Here is a 7992-nt window from a genome sequence, read left to right on the forward strand (position 1 = left end):
GCAGGCAGGTCAGTCTACTAACAGCAATCTATGTAGTCTAGTACACACTACTATAATGCTGCGATGTTGTAACATGCAGAATATGGCAGCAATGTCCTGCTGGAATAAGTAAGGGACAAATGAAAAAGACGTCGTCTGGATGGCAGCATATATTGCCCCGAATCCTAACACAGAAAAGAGATCATTCACAGCAGTGTGCTCATTTAGCAAACATATGTAGATCAGTATAATCAATTCAAGTCATCAGAAATTTAACTCTAACCCAAACTCAAACACTACATGTTTCTCTTTACGCAAACACTGAACGTCAGATTCCTACCAGACTAATTAGAATTGCTCTGGTCAATAACAAGGGCCTAAAGGCATGTCCATGTGCTTTGAAACAATGGATCATAACAATGCAGAATTTGCAAGATTTTGCAAACAGAGCGGCAGACATCAACAACAACAAAGACAAGTAATTGTAGACAAGTAAGCCACCCTTCTTCATCATGTATTATAGGACTATTAAAGAAGCTGGACAGCCAATGCCACTGACCCTAAGCTGTTACACCACTGATACTAAATTTATGGCCCAATTAGGGCGCTGTCTGTCCCATTGACCATTTTATAAGATAAGATAATCCTTTACTGATCCCCAGAGGGGAAATTCAAGTTGTGCAACAGTACAAGGGTAGAGGTCAAATAGAATAACATCAAGTAAGTAAAAGATCAATATACTGTACAAAGGATACAAATATACTGTAGAAAAGATACAAATAAGAAATAAAGGTACAAAATAAATACACCATGAAGATGAATAGATTCACACTGGGATTTTTTTTTTCTAATTTGAATGTATATAAGTAGCCAGCGTAGATAAAATACATCAAAAAGAGCTTTTTTATTAAAGAAAAATGCCAGGGTAAGATCACCCATACCTCTGACAGATGTCCGGGCTAAGCCCAGAATGTCCTTAAATCTTAGAAATGCCTCTGTGTACACCTGACCTCTGTGGGGCTGCTGAGAGTGAGGGCAGAAAATGTCAAAAAGTTGCAAAAAGGTATTATCGATGTTTGTTTAAAAATTGGCAGTTTGCCTCCTGTCATTTTGCAAAAGAGGTCCCTGGGCAAGGCAAGCTGAGTATCTGTGCATTATATAATTGCAATCATTATCAGTACTTTTAGATGGGTAAACAGGTCATTTGCTTTGTTTTGATTGTGATAAGTCAAGTCAAGTCAATTTTATTTTTAAAGCCCATTATCACAAAAAGGGTGTTATGATAAACGGCTATTGATGATAACTGTAATATCTGAAATAATACATGTAAATTATACACACGATAATATTCCATTCTTACTCTGTCCCCCTCCATGATTGCATATGGTTGCCTTTTCACTATCCATGAAGTGTGAGTGCTCTTTTTGTACATTTCTGAACAGCTATGGTTACAGACTTTTCCTCCACCTCTCTGCACCCTTATTTTGAGAGAAAACGTTTGGTGAAGACTCTCAGTCCTCAGGTCATGATAATTCCAGGTGCTAAACACAGCCAGCTGGACTTTCTTGAGTTTCTTTAAGACATTTCAACTCATATCCAAGAAGCTTCTTTAGTTCTGATTTTGAAGTGCGATTCTTGTGTCAAAAGCAGTTAAAAATGTACAATAAACAAACTTTAAGATTAATTTTACTGCTAACAATATGAATGTTCTTTTTGAATTAGATCTTTTCTCTCTTGCTATAGTGAACTCTTTAGGCCATTACAATCATGTAGTGACAATCTTGCCAGTCCTTTATTGTGATTCATGTAACACTGCAGTGCATATAGGCTTAGTAATTTCCACCATCAGCACAATGGTTGACACGTGGTGGTTTGTCTGTGGAGTCTGTCCAGGGTTAGACAGGACACAAAAGGGTATTTTCCTACGCTGCCTGACATTAGCACACATAAGGTTGATGAGACATTGTGGTTTGACACACACCTGAGACGAGATGATGCTGAGCGTTTTTTTGCTGCATTTGGAAGTAAAACTTCTGGAAATTGGATTTTTTTACACGTTTCGTCAGTATGAATTTTCAAATTTAGCAGCACATACAGGAGTATTCTCTTATCCACCCAAGGCGGTATATGCAGTATATTAGAGAAATGTTTTGAATTTCTCTCACCGGGCTGTTTGTGTAGGATTATCTGGATAGTCAGTGCTATGATTTTAGTCAATTATTTCTGTAAAATACTATTCTAAATATGCAAAATAATGTTTTGTCTGTTTATCTCTCCATTGTGTAAAAAATAGCTATGCAGTCTGTGTTTTTGTTAGCATATGTGTGTTGTTTGAGGGTGAATTTTTATTTGGAAGTTAGATGTTCATACTATTGGGTGTAAGTTATTAAAATTGTGTGTGAGTGCTTCCTTTATGTTTCATCAGCAATTTCCCTGCAACTCCTCTGTTCACGCTTATTTTGTTTTGAAGTGGAGCTGCCCAACAGAGGGTTGAGCAGCATTTCATCTTCAGGGGGTGACTCGAAAGTTTGAATTTGCTGGATGTATTTTTAAAGTGCAGACTACGAAAGGTACCTAAAAAACTTGAAATAATGCAGATACATGCACACTGTTGGCATATAAGAAAAAATATCCCTCAAGTAAGACCAACAATGTACATAAAGATCCATAAAATACATCCATGAAAACGGAAAAAGATAATATAAAAAAAACCAAACAATTATTAAGCAAAAAGTTCAGAGAGTTAAACTGTGGATTCGGGAGAATTTGTTTGGTAATAAGTATTGCACAATAGGTACAAAAAGGAAGTCGTCTTAATGCTGACAGTCTGTCTTTTACATTTTCTTTGTTAGCAAATGTGATGAATTTCTCAGAAATTGATTCCAACTTGTTTGAATACTTTGAGATTATATAATTCTTCCTGGGTAAAAATTACTATTTAGTGTGTTTTTTCTTGTTTAATATTTCAGTGGTTTTTCTCTGTAATCGTACTCCGCATGTAGGCCTCCTTTGACTTTAATTCAAAGGTCAGCTGAAAAACTCTGTGGTGAATTCGGCTAACAGCAAGTAAGAAAATAACACTCAAAGACACAAGATAAAGATTTATGAATGAACCTCAGCTAAGGGACGAAATGCAGTAACGCTTTGATCAAAACAGTGATTTAATGTAATCATGATTGGATGTTGACACTGACTTGACCACCCCTTACTTATGAGTAATACTCATACTGTAAATGACTTATTGAAACAGTGACCCGCCTCTAACATCTTCAACGACACAGCAAAAAAAAGTACAGTCAGTTCATCTTACAACTTTACAACATGAGCATACTCAGATATTTTCAAGGAAAAGAAAAGCAGAAGAGATACACTAACATTCAACAGTCTAGGATCACCAGGCACAAAAGCTGGCTGAAAGGACCATTCTATATTTCTAAATTGTCTTTCATGCTTTTCAGTTGTAGAAATGTCTTTCTATTAATAGAATAAATAAATAGATTAATTTTAATGGCTCCGCCCTGCAGCACAAATTTCGACTTGGACTCAAGGTCAACTGTGACATCATAATGTTCTGCGAAAACACTTTTCTGGCCATTGCTCAGTGTCAAGTCTTAGGATCAGAGAGAGAGACGTTTGATCAGATACTGTATTGGTGACACTATTTTTGGGTGCCCACCTTGAAACTGTGCTGGTTGTACAGATCTTCTGTGCTGCGATGTTTGTGAAGCATCGATAGCCGCTTTTACAAAGAGATCGCGCTATGGGGCCGCAAGACAGTCCCCCTTTTATTTTTACACAGAACCATACGACAGAGACATAATGCCGCTCCAGTGTGTGATAATAGACTACACTGTGGCATCAAAAGAGACATGACAGGTGTGACGTTTGACATACGATCGTCAACCTCTAGTGTGACATTTAATATGTACTTCAGTAATACTTTTCAAACAATAAAGACTTCATAACATATCAGTTACAATCACTTATCATCTCTGTTATACAGCAGCGGATCTTGTCCTCTGCTTGAAGGGTAAGAGCTCCCGAATCTCATTGTTTTACCACTAAGACATTGCTGATTTTTTTTTGCTGGGACTGTGCGCCCCAAATTTGGTATTTTAAACCCAAACATGATTTTTTCTTGATCATAACTGGGTGGGTTTTGTACCTGCCTTGAGGACAGGAGAGCTCAGAGAGGAACAGATGAGGAGATGGAGAACAAGAGACAAAGTGAGGAAAGTGTGAGGAGAGGACAGGGGAGGACAGGGGAAAGAGAGACAGATGATAAAAACCCCCCCAAAAGTTCTCAACACACAAAATCTGGATAGGAACCCTGCAAGCTTTGCCACTAAATAATAGTAATTAATCAGTACATATAGTGAAAACAGTGTCTGTTTTTTAAGCACTGCTTTTCTTTCAAAGTTCATGTAAATGGCTTTTTAAACTTTGAATGCAAACCTCTTGTTCAACAGGAAACACTTCACTGTAAAGCTTGTGTTTGTCAGGGAGCTGACAGGATATAGTAGGGACTTGCCTGATGATGAACGTAGTGTCTGTGATACAAAAAGAGGAAGTGGCCTCTGGGAATTGAGTGAAGTAAACTGAGGATGTCGGTGACTAATAAATTGTCAAGAGTGGGGTCTAGTTCGTGTCTTTGCAGAGAAAGTTGGCCAATGACAGTTAAACAAGTTGCTTTGGTCAGCACAATTTGTTGAAAGCATTTCCTCCTGATGCCTGGCCGTACTGTAGTGTTAACAGCCTGAGAAGGAGCAAAACGTTTGGGAGAGGCTACTCAGTGTGCATGTCAGTTGCTACATCTACATTCATACACATTGTCGTATGTTTCTAAGCTCAGGTTCATCAGTTGCTGGTTTTCTGCACTGTTTCCTTGAGTTCATACTGTAAGGTTAATATATCAAAAGTCATGTATCTGCAACTGAATTGTTGCTATTGTTTTTGTGGCTTTTAAGGTTTGTCACTGAGCTTTTGACCAGTACATAACATTTTGTATATTAATGACACTACAAAGATATTTAGGATTCAGTATACTTAAGTAGGATAAGGAGTTAATAGGCTGAACACCTCCAGGTCAACAGGTCTACAGTCTGCTGGATGGTTTATTTTTAGTTTAATCTTTAACCTTTTAAACTTTTACCCCTTTTCCACAACATGGAAGCAGTTCTGTTGTGGTTCATTTTGAGGCATTCAGAGCATTTTGACCAAAAATAAATTTGTTAAGAACCTGAAAAGTTGGTTTCCAGCTGGAACCAAAAAATAGCAGGTTTTTCTCGACCTGAGGCACGAACAAAGACAACATCAGTGGGTCTGTCACATTCTGCAGAGAGGATAGAAAAGGCAACAACAGAGATGTTACAGGACAAACCATCAGACAGAAGAAGAGAGTGCAATGGTCTCATTAATTGTTCTTTTTTGGGGGGAAATCTGTAATAACTAGCAATATTGTAATGGCAGTTAATGTGATCCAAGATTTTGCTACTGCAGTTCACTTCAGTGGTGCATTGTGCAATGCGGACCGTTGATGACACATTCTTGATTACAACGGTTCTGGTAAAAACGTGTCTGGTTTGTTATGCCACTGTCACTGCTTGCTCTTCCGAAACAGCTTTGGGTGGTAAAAAAAAAAAAAAAAAAAAAAAGAAAACTGTAATAACAGAGTAATGTGCTGACAATCAGTGTGATCCAATATTTTGCTACTGCAGTTCTTTTCAGTTGTTCATTGTGCAATGCAGACCGTTGCTGACACATCTTTGATTATAACGGTTCTGGTAAAAACGTGGCTGGTTTGTGATTGTGAGACTGTGGACTGTGTCATTGCTTGTTCATCCAAAAGAGCTTTGGGTGGGGTTGGAGACAGCTGCTTTTTCTTCTGCTTTTTTTTTTTTTTTTTTAACAATTGTGAGCAAGCAACACACAAACATCACTCACAGTTAGCCAAGTAGTTTATTTTCTGCTCAAAACCATGTTTTGTTTGTTAAATAGCGGCTCTACATTCCAAAATGCAAAACGACTTATTTTAAACACCAGCACGTTTTTTTCATCCAAGATCCTAGCTCAATCACAGTTTAATTTCTACAACAGACTATACGAAAATATATATATATTTTTTAAATATAATTCAGTTTCAGTTTAATGTAAACCACTCTACATTTTTTGTTGAGTGTAGAAAAGAAGAAAGATAATTCTTGCAGTAAAAGCTTTATTAGCAAAAGAAACTGGCCATGGAGTCCAGATGTGTAAAAAGTAATAATTACAGTTTTTTAAAAAAGGCACAGAAGGGGAAAAACACAAGAATGTACAGTTTCTGACAGTCCAGTTACTCCTGAGCCAGATCTTCTCCATCTCCCTTGTCCAGACAGTATTTTTCTATGTCCTTTCTCCTCTGTGTTACTCACAAAACCCAATCAAAGACTTCCCTTTTTACTGTACATGTCCATGTGAACTGCAGCACCTGTTTAACTGTGGTTGCTCTGTTTTACACAGCTTACTAGAAATCAGCTATTTCTCAGTGTTACAGTAATCTGTTCACTCAAAAATGCTTATCAGTTGTATCAGCTGTCAGCTGCTGCGGAAGTAAAAGGTTTATAGTGTATTTAAGGATTTGAACTTTGTTTTTATTTTTGACATGTGTACATTTATAAATAAGACCAGAAATATCCCAAATGTTGGTATTGTGTAGGCTTGTACATAAAAAAATACATTCAGATATTTTGGAAACATGTTAATTGACTGCATATTCTGTGAAAACAACATAAATTGTTTTAATGGTATGGTCCACAATAGCCAAATCTTGTGCTACTTTTAAAATGTGACTACATATTGAGCAGAGAGATCTTAGTGACTGTAAAAAAAACTTTAATTTATTCAAACAAGTAAGCCTGCAGTTTACCGAAATAAAGGGTTTGTCAGTGGATAGAGTTGGTTTGAAGATGGGCAAGGTCCACATACAAGAGCTGTTTTTAGTTCATAAAGATCATTAGTTATCGAGCTGGGGCTCCTGACCTCCACGAGGGGTCACCGGAGCTTCAAGGAAGGGTCGCAAGGCCTTTGTGTTTTTAGGGTTGCAAACAACATGTTTTGTTTTTTTTTAATTTAATATGCTACTTTTATATTTTGCCAGTATCTCAGCATTTTGTTCATTTTGATGAGGAAATTTTTTTTAAAAATGTAAAGCTTGGATTATTGTTTAAGAAACACACCTGAAAAAAAGAAAATCACAGAAAAGGGCAAGGTGAAACCTGAACAAAGGCTACGTTCACAGAGCTAAACAACAAATGTCGTCCTTTGTTAGAAAAGTACGTAGTTAAAACAACAAAAGAGCTATAGAACAATGCCTTGCCAAGACCAATGGACCCGGGGATTTATACTGGTAGAAAGGTGTAATAAATCAGTTTCACATTAAAAATCAGAAAATCTTTGATGCTGTTGGTGTCAGCAGCTCGTCCACTACCAACAAACGTGTGTCCAATAACTTATGATTTAGATGTTAGGGAGTTTGTCACTAGAAGCCGAATTATGTGCAGAGGTCTCCTCCGCTCCAAAACAACTGGACCAGGTGATTTAAACCGAAAGAAACACTGAATGAAGCATTTTCATGTTAAGTGACTCCAATGCAACTTGTTACAGATAGGCTCCTTACTACGGTGGCCAAAGTGAAAATGTGGCCCTTTTGGAGCCAGTATTTTGTTTGTCCATCCTGGGCTTCTGTAGAAACATGGCAGCGCAACATTACCGATATCCATGGACAAGGACCTGTTCCCTATGTATACATAAACGGCTCATTCTTAGGTAGGGAAAACTAAACTTATTTTTGGGTGATAATACACTGAAGAAAACATAATTATTACATCATATTTTATTTCTGCTAAAATATCCCATAATCCTATTTGAGCTTTAAATCGATTTTGAGCTTCTTTTGTACAGTGATGGGAAGTATTTAGATCCTTTGTGTTATTTTATGTCATAAGATACTGCATAACTCATTAAATTACAATGCAA

Source organism: Plectropomus leopardus, chromosome 12, assembly GCF_026936395.1.
Source record: "Plectropomus leopardus strain MGB_pleo_1.0 chromosome 12, ASM2693639v1, whole genome shotgun sequence".
Classification (NCBI taxonomy): domain Eukaryota; kingdom Metazoa; phylum Chordata; class Actinopteri; order Perciformes; family Serranidae; genus Plectropomus; species Plectropomus leopardus.